We start from the raw sequence: 12,646 nt of genomic DNA, 5'->3' as shown, positions 1-12,646 counted from the left end.
TTTTCTATAGGGGACGTAATGCTCTTTGAAGCTTGTTTTGAATAATAAAGCATCTATTCATGCACATGGTGCAATGTGTTTCTTTGTCCTGAATGTAATTGAAGTAAAATGTGAGTTAAAGGGATTTTTCCTCTAGCCACAGGTTTGTTGATTACCATCTATTTTCATCTATTCAAGGTTTTTAAAAGGAAAAGAAAAATACAGTAATCTTTTCCTGCATTTGGAACCTCATTTACCACTCAGAGCTTTCCTGAGAGCATCTGAGATGAACAATCAGAAGGTCAAGTTTCAGTCCATCTTTGAAGGAGGAGAAGGGGAGAAAGGAACAAAACAGTGCCTTACCCTTCTGAAAAGAAAAATATGAAAGAAAAAATAAGTAAATACCACAAACAAAAAGCAGAGGGAAGCAGACAACACCACATCTAACCTTCAGGAGACAGATCTTGCCTACCTGTCAAGTAGCTGTTCTCTATGCTGTCAGTCGCTGAGAGCCAGGAAAACCACAGCAACAATGACTTCAGCATTAAGGAAGCAAATAGGATGAAATAACACTGTTGACCTTTTTTGTTTGATTTGTAAGGGAAGAATAACTGAAACAAATTATAAACATGACTTACTTACTCCTTCCTGAATGGGAAAAACAAGCAGAAAGGATTGAAGAAAAGGAGTGCTAGCCGGTGGATGTGTGATTTGCCCTCAGTGGGGCTGGGTCCTCCAGCCACACACCCACTCCAGCCTTGGAGGACTTTCAGAGGAGTGGGTGGGCTGATGCCAGGAGTGGGTGACCAGCTGCAGCAGGAGTGGTGGAAGTGTCCCCCAGCATGGCCATCCTTCAACCTTCTCTTGTCCTGTGCAGCTCACCAGGCTGGAAAGCTCTGCTTGCTGATGATGCTCAGAACACTCAGCAAACCATCTGGAGAAACTGAGCTCTCCACTAGTTCTCCTGTCCCAGGATACAGCTACAAAAGAGTTAGGGGAAAAGCCTGTCTTGAAATCTGGTGGATTTTAAGAGATTTTTTTCTCCCACTCTTTTCCCTTTAAAGGTGATCATTTTAAGATGCAGGCAGGCCTAATAAACCTGTTGTGGTGTTGATAGCTCTGACATTCATGATCTCGGCATTTATTCAGAAATGACAGAGAAGACAAAACACAGTTGATATGTTTGGCATTTATGTAGTGATATAAGTAATTGTTTAGAGTGATTTTTAAAAATTATTTTTTACCACTGTCTGGTTCCTACATTCTTGAAAAAGCAGGGGCCACTTCTGCTGAAACCCTTGTTTTCCTTCAGTTCTCAGGAAAGCTTTAGGAAAAACAGAAACTACTGGAAAACAGAACTTTATGATGATTTGTGCCTTTCCCCATCTTAAAAGGGGATTTTATGAGTCCTTGAGGAACAAACACTGCTTAAAAACTGCCGACTGTGTTTTAGGAAGAGGCAGGGAGGATTGCAGACCATGGCCTTGATCCCATTAGGACGAAATGTCACACCAGCAACGGTAACCATATCTCTGGCCTTAGCCAGTTGCTCAAGATTTCTTTACAGGCTATCTTAAATTGCTGCAGTTAATATTGTATTGGTGCTATAAAAGCAGGCACCGCCAATGCCTCTTGCACGTGTAACAAACATCAAAGTCCCCCGTAGCCACACTGCCGGCAGATAGCGAGAAGGCCTCGAGATAGCGAGGGACATAAAGGCTCTCTTTTTTCTTTTGCTTTCCACAACGTTTTCATCATATCATTTGCACACAAGAGACCACAAATGGTCCCTGGGCACCTTGGGGGTAATTGCCACATTGTTCAATTTGCCTCGAATGAACGGCTCGGGAATGATAAATGCTCTTTCATAATAAGCTCGCTACCACTGGTACATAGTACGGGTGGGATACCCTGGACCCTGACCCTCTGCCAGAAAGTCATCCTCCCCCGTTATATTTGCAGAGACAAGGAATCTCAGGGGCAAAGGAGGTTTATTAGCAGCACGTACCCATCTGTGGGCTGCAGCCCCACAGGCACATTGTGTTAATGCTGTGCCCTCAATGCTACCTGCTACCGTGGCACGACAGAGAGCCGGAGCAAGAATGGCGCCAGCAGGGAGGTCTGGTGGCTGGGAGGCTTACGTGGTTCAGGAGAAAACACTAGCAATTCCTAGCACAAAATAAAGATTAAAGTGAATGAGACCCTCATGACTTCCTAACCCTGGCTCAGGGGGAGTATGGGCAAGGCTGGCTGCTCCTGTAAAGCTAGCCATGCTCCTGACTCTGGCGGGTAGGTGCAGCCTGCCGTCATCCCAGAGCTGTGTGCAGCCTGGCACAGCCACCCAGCCCCAAACCCCCTGCTGAAACTCCCCCTTCTCCTGCCCACAAAGGGAACTGGGGTCCGTCCTTCCCTCACAATCGGATGATTCTGTAATTTTTTGGGGAGAGAGTTCACCGTATTCCTTCATTCAAAGGCCAAGCTCTGGTTTGCTTTCCTCTCCAAATGGGCTGCCCCAGTCCTGTGGAAAGGAGGTGTGGGTGCCAGGCACTTGGGGCACCTGAGCAGTCCAGCTGACTTTCACCATTTCTCCTTGTTTTTTCCTAGGAATAAACAAAGGCTAAGGCCCAACTTGCTTCACACATATGATAAGTACAAGCCCAAGCTGGGAATGCTGGAGTAGGCATTGTCCATTCACCAGCAGCCAAGGACAGTGTGCAGTAACTCCACTAGAGATCCACATTTTAAAACTGCTTAACCTCAGCAATCCTACCGCAGCTGGTTGAGGAGCCTGTGCCTTGCTCCATGTTTGGGGCACTTTGCCACACTGGGGAAATGCCAGTGTAGAGTGACATGTTGAGCAAAGAAAACACACATATCCTCAGGTGCTGAAGCTGCTGCTGGGGCTTTTCAGGGTGCCACACACAGCTGCTCCCCAGCATCTTCGTTAGTGATGTGGAAATAAATGTGAAATCACTGCTGGTAAAGCACCCAGAGAAAGGCAGGAGGGTAAATAAAGCAGAAAGGCTGGCTGAATCACACAGCCTGCTGCACCCGGACAAGCAAAATGCATTTTACTGTGGGCTAATTGGAAGTAAAAGCATGGTCCTGAGAGTGATACCTGGGAACGAGGGAGAATGGCAGGAAATGAGTCAGCCTTGAGAAAATGATGGAGGTCATGGTGCAGCTGATAAAAATTCAGTAGACTTTTTCTAAATCATGGAGAATTTCTAAAAGTTTAGATGAAACTGCACAGGATGATGATGCTTTTTGACTGATAGTTATGGGCATCTTCTAATTAAGGTGGGATGCCTTGCAATAGTCCTAGCCAGAATGTCCAGTCTGCCATAGAGGGATAATTCAGTGACATTTATATGGGAGTTGGCTTCAGCAGATCTGATGAGTTCTGCTGGTTTTAGGCTTTATTCATCTCTGAAATTGCCACACTGCTTTATAATCTATTATAAATAAATAAAAAAGAGAAGGGGCTGAGTTCCCATAGCAAACTCTCTGCCTGCTGTCCAGGCCTCCACAACATGAATTTGTTTTTAAAGAAAAAAATAGCAGGACAAAGGTGACAAAGCAGACTCAAACATCACCATTACCATAGCAACAGTGGCATTAGCCTGACACAGCAGCAGAAACCAAAATACGCCCTTGCACAGAATACCATGCAAGTTAGGAAATTGCTATCTCTGTACGGCACGCAAGATAAACAGCCAAAATATAAATGACTATAGATTGCTCAGTAAAATTATTAATTGCTATTTAAAAAATACACTTCCTGCAAATAAATATTATCTTAATAATCTCTAAAATTGATTTCCCTGGACACGAACAGCAGAAGAAAAAACAATTGCAAGTTGTGTATGTACCACAATATAGAGCAGCATCTTTGCCTGGAAGCTAAAACTACGAAGGCAGCAATGCTGTAGGGGTTCCCTGACTGCCTTTCTGGCTTGGCTCCTGCCAGCAGTGCATTCGGTGACGTGACTAACATCTGTCACATGTGGTTTGCTCTCTCTCTCACCTGCCCTTTGGGGAAGGACTACGTGTGCAGGGGACCATTTTGCATGGACTTTCTTTTTTTCTTTTTCTTTTAATGCACTCACCAGGCTGCATTTAAATGGGGAAACTTCAAGCCAAAGAAATACACTATATGCTTGAAAGAAAAAAGGATTTCTTAGCCCTCCGTGGGATTTCGTACTCTAGCCTCAGACATAAAAGGACTAAGGAAAGTCTCTCTCTTGCCCAGATGAGTTTCGAAGAGACAGTGCTTGATGTTTGACTGAGTTCTTGCTCAGTGCAGAGCAAGAACTTGCAGAAGCCATCATGTTGGGCAGCTGTCCTTATCATGGTGCTTTGTGTGTGGGTTGAGATGATGGGTGACAGCAGTGCCTCCCAGATGTTTGGATGGCCGAGCCCCAGTGTCTCCACTGCACTGCAGCAGCGACTCTGCTTGGGGAGATCAGGGGAGCAGCACCACTGCTGCTGTTCCCACACAGCCACGGTGATGTTTTAGGCACACTGGACCAAGGCTCGGGAGATAATTCTGAACTTCTTGAGACTCTGTTTAGTCTTTGTGATACCAGGACAGAGGGCAGAGGAGGGGTCTGACGTGTTTGCAGCAGGCTGTTTTCTGAGGAAATGCTAAGCTGCAGCCCTCCCTCTAGAGAACATCCTGCAACCCATTGCCACATCCAGCTGGAAGCTGCATGTACAGGGAGGGCACCTAAGTAGAAAAATACCCCAACCCAATGTAAACCAGTGTGAAATAAAATTGCTTTCTCCCACCTCTTCTGGAGACAGACACTGAGGGTTGCAGCAGGCAAGCCAAGGGCACTGCTGTCACTCTGACTTGGCAGGGCAACCATGAGAAGCTCCTGCCAGCCCACAGGGCCACTTGGCCTCCTGCCTGTGTTCTCTCCCTGCCTGGAGCCCAGGAGCTCCCACACTGCTGCAATTCAACATTTTCTTGTAGCAGCAGCTGAGCACACACAGGCTGGGTGCTGCAGGCAGTGTGGCAGGGCAGTCCCAGGGGGATGCAGGGAGGGGGATGTACTGGGAAGAGAGATGGGTCCCATCTCCCTGGACCATGGAATGAGCCCAGATCTGCAGCAGGTAGCCAGTCAAAAAGCATCAGTCCCACCAATAAAACTAGGAAAATTATAAAATACACCAGTAAAGGTATATTTTTTCCCATTTCAGACTGAAAAATTGCCAGCCATCTCTGGGTGCTATTAATCACACAGTGAACTCCTCAGATGTGTTCAGATACAGTGGAATAACAGTGACTTGCTCTCCAGGACAGCCAGCCACTAAGATTCCTGGGGACAGAGGGCTCTCCTAATTACTTTGAAGGGATGAATAACGCTTGTGCTGGTCCTGAGACAGAAAGCCAGACCCCCAAAGTTGGGCAACTCCATCATTTTTGATAATGCAAACAGTACTGGGATAAATCCAGACAGGAAAAGGAGGTGCCATCAGTTTTATGTGGCTGTTATAAATCCTCTTTTACAGGAGCCTTTTCGCTGCATTAGGCACGTGTGCATTTAAACTGGTTACAAAGCAACAAATTCTCTCTTTTTATTTAAGTTTGGCTTCATAACTAGAGACATTCCACTTCACATGTGTGATGGAGATGGATTAAATGGGATTCAGCCCTCACAGACAGGAATTTGTGCTGCCAGAAAGAGATGCTGAGAACAATCTTGGTAGTGTTTGATGGAGGCAACACACACAAGGTTTTGCAAAAGAAAATAAATTTACAACATCTAAGTCCAAAAAATATTTTTCTCAGTTAGTTATAACTACCATACACATATAGGACTTTTTTTTTTTTTTTTTGTAGAATTGTTAGCTTGACATGGATTTTTATTGTAATGAGATTGCAACATATCACTTTAATTTGCAGTTAGATCCCAACATTAGTCAGATGTTCTTAGAAGCCAGCAGAAAAATGAAGAAAAGCAGGTCGTCATGAAAGCTGACTTGTACTATTGGCAGTAAGCTCCCATTGGTCACCAAACCTAATATCTTCTATACTTTAAAAAATTTCCATAATCAATTAATTCTGTGAAGTTACTTTTTTTTTTTTTTTTTTTTTTTTTTTTTTTTTTTTTTTTTTTTTAATAGTAGATAAACCAGAGGCATTTTCACCCAGGGGATATAAATTCTTTTAAAAACTCAGCATTCTCAGGGGCTTATTGCAGAGTGCTCCCTGCCCAGGGAGACAAATACCACATCCTCTTCAAAGTTGCATGAAGATAATTGCAGCTTTCAATCAGGGAATTAAGAATCAGCCCATCGTAGATGTTTAAGCTGCTTCCATCTTTTTCGAGAAACATCTGTTTCTCAAGCAGATTGCCACAGCTGATAGAAATGCTCTTTTATTTTAATAATCTAGAATAAAAAGGGAACATGAGCTGCTGGGGGAGGGATGATGGTTGCTCTTCCCCTCATCTGCATGAAGCACAGAAACGCCTGGAAGGACTGGGCGTGAAAAGCCAACCAGCCTTTCTCAGAGGAGCATGATCTACTCTGCAGGGATGCAGCTGCAGCACAAACTAACGTGGCAGCCAGCAGTGGCCAAAGCCACTGGAATTAGAAAAACTTTCAAATGGAGAATTATTTAAATCCGTTACAATTGCCCATTTTCTCCTTTTCTGTCTCTGTCATATCAAACATTTCCCACTTTTGAATTGCCCTTTAATAGCTGCAGAGAGCATCAGGTTAGTGCTGCAGGCTGGTGGAGGGGGAAGGAGCCAAGGATCTCCCTGGAGAAGCAGAAGACTTTCACCAGCAGCTGGTTAACCTGAGCGGCACCTCCTTGGGCCCCACAGTCTGAGGTCACAGATGTTCCAGTTGGCAATACAACCATGAATGTAGAACCTTCTGTGTTGCCTTTCCAATTGTGAGGCCAGGAAGGTGACCAGGCTGATTTGTTTTCCTGTTTTGTGGCTGGGAGGGTTGGCCAGTCTAACAGAGCTCATGCCATCGTGGCGGGTTGCTTTGTGCCCTCCAGGCTGTGAGCGTGGAGCTGTGTGTAAGGAGGGGCTGGATGAGAAATGACAGGTTTTGGTATTTCTGCAGCTGTTTCCAAGCAAACCCATGGAAACCAGAGCCCACATTCAGGTGCTCCAGTCAGGGTGACGAAGGGGAAAAGTGGCAGGATCACCTCCCAGCCCTGTGCTCTGGGATAGCTTTAAGGTCTGCAGAGCATCCCTGGATGGAGGAAAGATGCCAGTTTCCTATTCAAGATTTGTGAAACCCATTCTCCAGATATCTCAAATCCAAAACAAACCAGTACCTTGCTTGAAAGCTGAGAGCACAAAGAAAGTCATGTCCACTGCTTCCCACCTTCTGATATGGGATTTCAAAATCACCTCTGATAAGAGAGCTTAGATTAGGATGCAAAAGTCCATATAAACAGATTTCTGCTGGTGTTGCATTGTACTCACTACCTTGGGAATATTTTCTTTGGTAACAAAATCAGCTTTTTTACTTATCAAGAGAATAAAGGGTGTTTCTTGATCTCTGGACAGTAAAATGCAGGGGTTTCCCACACTGGATATACAGCAGTGGTGTAGTACCCAGCCTGCCCCAAAAAGAGAGAGGTGGAGAACTGTATAAATACACCTGGTTCCTCATTCCTCGGCCAGAAATGATAAAATGGAAGAAGATATATAATTTATCTTTTATATACCTTTCCTATAAACCTGTCCTCAGGGTTTCCCTTACTTTAATATTTCTGAATGTTCTCAAATTAATGTGCTCAGAAAGTGGGGGAATTTGACACAGAGTTTATTTTCCAGTTATTTCCCCCTCTTTTTGGTTTTTCACAGCTTTTAAAATGTGTAATACATTGAAAAGGTACACAGCCTTGTAGAAAGGTGGCTGAGAAAGGAAGGGGCAAAAGGACATTCCCTCTTATGCACAAGCTATCACTAGGTGAAACAACTTTCCACTCCTTGCAGAGGAGACAGGAGAGCATTATCTCTTGATTTTTCTCCACAGCCCTACTTGGGGAAGATCTTTTCCATGGCCTGTCATAAAGAAGCCATTGGGGTTCAGGCACCCAGCCAAGCAGATGTGCTCACGTGGCTCCAGGCACCTTCTGATGTATGGTAACACACTGCTGCCTGCTCATCCCCACCTTGGGTTTGTGAAGCCAGGGCTGAATTGATGCTGAGAGATGAGTGGCTCCTGGCTGCTCACTGTCCTGAATGTCTTGAAACTGCAGCAAGGCTTGCCTGATGTCTGGATCCCACTCAAACCAATTTGAGTCCAATCATGAGGCCATGGGATAGTAACCCTCTCTGGCCCAGACCTCCAGAAGTGTCTGCCTCAAAGTCACACTGGCTCTGGGATCACCCCAGACTGCTCAGGACTTGATTTTCAAAACCTTCACGGATGGAACCAGCACAAGCTCATGGGGCAACCTGCTCCACTGTCTGACTTATCCTCATACCAACCTGACTCTCTTGTTTCAACCTCTGCTCTCCCACTGTGCCCCACCACAGAGACTCTGGCTCCATTCTGTGAGCGCTGGGCAGCTGCTGGGTCCTCCCAAAACTGTCTCTTCTCCAGACTGTACAAGTCCAACTCTGTCAGTTTTCACTTAAAATAATTCAGGGGTGCAAAATACTACCAAAAATAAAATCCAACCTCTACAAAACCCCAGTAGTTAACCTCTGGTGCCTCCATCAGCATTTTTCTAAACTATTGCTGTTACAGGTATAGTTCAGTTATAATTAAACAAGTAATTTTAAACCTTCCTTGACCTGAAAACCTATGCTTCATCTTTGGATCTGCATCCCCAACTTTCCCAATGGACTAAGAACCATGGGCCTTCAAGACTGTGTAGTGAAAGGAGCACACTCCTGACTCTATTCCCTGCCAGACCCCATGGAGAAAGAACAGCAGAGGAGATTATACAATGCAACACCAGAAAAATTTTACATTTTTCATTGAGCGGAATTGTTACAAAACTCAATTTTAGCCTGAGAATTACCAAGGGTTGGCTTTTTGAACACGTGAAATGACAATCAATCAGTTCTCAATCCAGCCATTGCAATCTGACAGAAATGAGGAGGATAACACATGTAAGGAGGACGGAGTAAAGAAAGTATACTGGAAGTGATCTTTAATTAAAAAATTAACCACCAACAACAGACATCATGTCAAGTGAACCTTTGGAAATGTATGCAAATAGATGAGAAAAGGAAAACGAGACATAGCTCTGGTAAGTGAATGAAAGGAAGTCTTTAAATGGCTTAATAATAGGAACACGTTGAGAAGCAGTGAGGTTAATACAGAAATTACATAAAGCAGTGGGGGGTCTTGGACTAGATTTATTGAGCATACTAATTGGAGGACACTGAACACCAGATAATAGCTGAAGGATGGGGCTTCTGTTCTGTCAACATTCTCTTGTTCACAAAGGATGATCCAGCAGAATTTAATAGCTTCACAATATCACTGAGTGTGACACTGTAATAGGTAACAAAACGCTGTATTTCAGCACTGTGCAGGGGGAAACCACAAGAAAGTGGAAGGGGATGACACTGGAGGCCTCGCTGGCAGCTGCCAGATCTGAAAGCAGCACAATTCCCCCAGCCTCTCCCAGCCTGAAAAAGAGCCCAAGTGTTTATCTGTGGTAATATTAAAGCAAACTTTAAAGTAACAGCACCAACAATTGAGACCACAAATGTCTTGTAATTCTTTTATTCCTTATAACCTTGCAAAGACTGAGAGAGCTCAAGAACCAGCTCATTAAAACCTGAGTTATTTGGAGCAAGAAAAGCAAGCAGCTCTTACTGGTCCTTACTGTCCAGGCTAAGTGCAGAAATTACACAGCCAGCAAATAGATTTGCTTTTTTTGTAGTAGGGCTTTATTAACAATTCACACAAAAAATCACATAGCATTCAGTGATGTAAGAGATGTCATGGTGTGCAAATGTAAGCCTCATCTTTGAGTACTCAAGCTCTGAGTTACAAGGCAGACTTCTGAATAAGAAAACCATCTGTCAGGAAAGGTCTTTCATGAATATTTTCTCCCTGTAGCTTTTAACATGCCAACACAAGAATACTGTATAGAGGTCAAGTGGCAGTCTCTGAGCAAAAGCCCGACAGTCTTAGGAAATCTCATTCCTTAAAAACAAACTCTGGTGGCTGAGGCAATGCTTGCACACTTGAGGCCAGGCCCTGGCAACGTGAGACACAGGATGTGTGGAGTGGCTGCTCTTTTGGTGCCACTGGGGATTCTCAGTGGGCTCTGCGGGGCTGGCTGCTCTGCCAGAGGGTCCGAGGAAAGCAGTGACCACAGATACTTGTTGGGATGTCCTGCTACATCTCCAATGGCTCCAGGTGCCTGCAGAAAACCACCTTAGAAGCTTGTGCAGAAACAGCCACGTTTTACCAGCTGAATACACCACTGGGCTCCACAGTGGTATTCACTAGATGTACGCTGACTGCCACAAGAGCTTAACCTCCAGGATCACCCATGGTCATCCACGCAGTGGGCAGATTCTGGATTTCTATGTCAGAAACCCAAGCCCATCTTCCCCTGTGCACCTTGGCACCTTTGTCACCCTGGCACCGAATTAATGAAATGGATATTTTTCCTGCCACAGCTACCAATTCACTGTCAAAGAACAAGGTATACCATTTGCTGTGAGGTGTTTATTTTTGTGATACGCAATGCAGGGAGGCATGAGGGCAGGTGTGCCTTTTGGCCTCAACAGAGCTCACGGGTGTGCAGGGTGAGGTGTCATGTAAGTCACCACAAGTAAAGAGAAGGCACCAGCCAGCACTGTCTGAAAGAGGCCAAAGCATCTCTGCCCACCTGCCTAAGAGGGAAAAATAATTTTTAAGTGATTTTTCCAGACCATGGCACATGGTGAGTCAGAGGGAGGAAGGCAACATGTGTGGCTCAGCATCAGGAGCCCCTGGCCCTTTTTTCATCCTACCTCCTCCTCTGTGCATCATTGCCCTCAAATCTCTTACCCACTGATTTTCAGGCATACCTTGTTCAATGGGTGCACAGAGGTTTACTCCTGAGGGAATCAGCAAACAGGATGTGCTCAAGGCAGCAAAGAGCAACTTTAATACAAAGTACATGTACTGGCAGAGGATGTGTCAGTGTCATGTAAAACACACTTGGCAAGGTCGTTTGCCATGCAGGTAGAAGCTGTGCAGCTAAAGGTGATCAGATACTGATCTGCCAAGACACATTACCAGGGTAACCTGAGCATGTAACCCAAGCAGATGACCCCACAGGGAACTTGTCTAACTGGCTCCATTCGTGTGAAAGCACTGGAGTCAGACAGTAAAAGAAACCTTTCCTTCTAGCTGGGATATAATTCCCTTGAAATTCAGAGCGCATCACCAAAATGGGTCTTCCTCTCAGATTTCTTACTGAACACTGACTTTGCTTAGGTAACTACAGCTCTGCCCAGACCTGCAAGCACAAGTGGGGAGAACATGATGAGCTGGGAACAATTTTTTTTCAGAACAGGTTAAAACCAAAACAAATGCTGGAAGAGCAGACCAGATTAAAGCCAAACCCTCAGCTGTACCTTGAAGCCTGAGGGTGGTTCAGCTGGGGCATCCCTGGGGTGTGCAGTACCAGGGTACTTGAAGCAGGGGAGCACTGGGTGCACTCTTCCCATGACACAGACTTTGTTCTTCAGGTCTGAGTCCTCTGACCTCACCAGGATTTTCAGTTTGATGTAAATTTTCAGGGTGCAGTAGATGATGACTTCCAGGAAGCTGGATTGGATGATTCAATAGTTACTTAGAGTCTTATACTCCACATGACTGGAAAACATCCTACAAAATCCTTATCACAGTGTTGTAGTGAGCTGGTACATTTATTACTTATCATGAAAATGGCAGTGCTGATAAAACTCACTATCTTTGGTCCCTGAAGCTGTCTTCTATCTGTGGCAAGATCTTATTTGTGTTTTCTACAGCTGGGAACCTCCCAAGGGCTAAGTCCTGGGAGCCAAGAGCAATACAGAGAAGAAATTGGGCCCAGAGCTTGGTTTTTCTTCCCCAGTCTGAGATGCTGACACACACTGCTTTTGCAAAGTGCCCAATCTTCTCATATCTTGGTCAGCCCAGCTGCCAAACTGTATAATGGCAGGATCTCGCTGAGAGCCGTATGTTGCTGCTGGATTGTTTTGGACAAAATTAAATTAAAACAATCCACAACAGTTGTTTTAATGCCATTTCTTGTTTGCTTGAAGCCTTGGTCCCAAAGCCTATGGTTTCCAGTAACTTGAGGGACATGCTGGACACTCAGGAATGGCTCCTGATGGGCAGCACAGAGACTCTGAGCCCTGGGAGAGCTCTTGAGAGGGAAACTGAAAAAAAAGGTGAAAAAAAGTCAGGAAGAATAGCAGCTTTACTTGCTTTAAATTCAGCTAAAAGCAAAAATTGCATTGCATTACATGTCTTTCTCCAGGAAAACCTCTTCAAGCCAGTGGTTAACTTTATTCCACAGATTTTTTTGCTTCCTCCCTTCCACTCCCCATATTTCTCTGCATGTGTGCTTATCAATATAGAGTTACATTCAATCCACAGGACTAAGCTCCATGCTCAGAAATCCAAATCTGCAGGTTACCACTGCTGTAGGACACAGAGAGCTGTCAGATTAGCAATTGAA

Source organism: Hirundo rustica, chromosome 2 (genome assembly GCF_015227805.2).
Source record: "Hirundo rustica isolate bHirRus1 chromosome 2, bHirRus1.pri.v3, whole genome shotgun sequence".
Classification (NCBI taxonomy): Eukaryota; Metazoa; Chordata; class Aves; order Passeriformes; family Hirundinidae; genus Hirundo; species Hirundo rustica.
This window is presented reverse-complemented; position numbering follows the sequence as displayed.